This window comes from Pteropus medius, unplaced genomic scaffold, assembly GCF_902729225.1.
Source record: "Pteropus medius unplaced genomic scaffold, Ma_sr-lr_union100, whole genome shotgun sequence".
Lineage (NCBI taxonomy): Eukaryota > Metazoa > Chordata > Mammalia > Chiroptera > Pteropodidae > Pteropus > Pteropus medius.
Genome location: NW_024346692.1, coordinates 3,157,144 through 3,158,342, shown reverse-complemented (window position 1 = coordinate 3,158,342; position 1,199 = coordinate 3,157,144). Strand labels below are relative to the sequence as shown.

Genomic DNA, 1,199 nt, shown 5'->3' with positions numbered 1-1,199 from the left:
TAAATCAGTACCTTCCCAGGCCCAAGAACTGAGAGAATGACTTACAACTATGTTAACAGGACCTTATGTTTGTACTGTACTGCACATTTTATATAAAAGTTCTTTTTATGTACATTATTCCATTTTATCCTCACAACAACCTTGTAAGGTAGGCAGGGAAAATATTGGATTTAACATATAATGATTTGATATTCTAATGTATGAAAGCAATTTCCTCCTGTCTTTAAACATCTAAGGGAGAGACAGACAAAAAGTTACACTGATTAGAACTGGAGAGACATATGGGTTGGAATTTTGTTTATGTGCATGGTACAGAATTATCCTACAGATAGTTACTTGTTACTTTAGTCCCTGTAATAGATTGTGATTTTATTTTATTTTATTTATTTATTTTTAGGAAAGGCAACCCTTGGTTGACCTCACAGATTGCAAGGATCTTGTCAGTTTACAATCCCTTATTTTTTATTTTTTATGCCTACAGCACCTGGTCTTCCTGGGTGGTCTCCCATCCAAGTACTAACCAGGCCCGACCCTGCTTAGCTTCCAAGATCAGATGGGTTCGGGCTTGTTCAGGGTGGCATGGCCGTAGACCAGATTGTGATTTTTAAAGACAATTGCAATGGTATCTCCTACCCAAATGCTCTCAAGACTCTTGCTACTAACCCAAAAGTAGAGTCTGGGTCCCTTCCTTTTGAACCTGGGCAGGGCATTGTGACTGCTTCAAGTAAAGTAAGGCCATAAAAATGTCACTCATATCCATTTGTTTTCATGGGACATTCACTATTAGAACAATAACTATGCTATGAAGAGGCCCAAGAAAATCACAGAGGGACCCATGTGAGGAGGAACTGAGGCCCCTGGCCATAGCCGCAGCTAGCTCCCAGCTGAGAGCTGGCACCAAATTGCCAGGCACAGGATGAGCTGTATTGAAAATGGATTCTCCAAACCCTCATCAGGCCACTCCAACTGACACTATGTGGAACAGAAAGAAGCCACCCAGCTGAGCCTTGCCTAGACTACAGATTTGTGAACAAAATAGATGATCGTTATTGTTTTAATCCACTATGTTTTGGTATGGTTTGTTATGAGGCAGTTAGATAACTGATGTAGTGACTTTGATTTGATTTTGGAAAAGAGCTCTGCTTTTAGTTTCTAAAAGTAGTAGCCAGTGAATATCAAGGAATTAAGTATTTCCTACG

General features: G+C 39.8%; 1 non-coding gene across 1 annotated transcript; it reads right to left on the bottom strand.

Moving 5' to 3' along the window:
- Positions 1–472: 472 nt before the first annotated feature.
- On the bottom strand, positions 473–591 carry LOC120613779 (5S ribosomal RNA). The gene has a single exon (XR_005655765.1). It is a non-coding gene; the product is annotated as a 5S ribosomal RNA (ribosomal RNA).
- Positions 592–1,199: the final 608 nt, after the last annotated feature.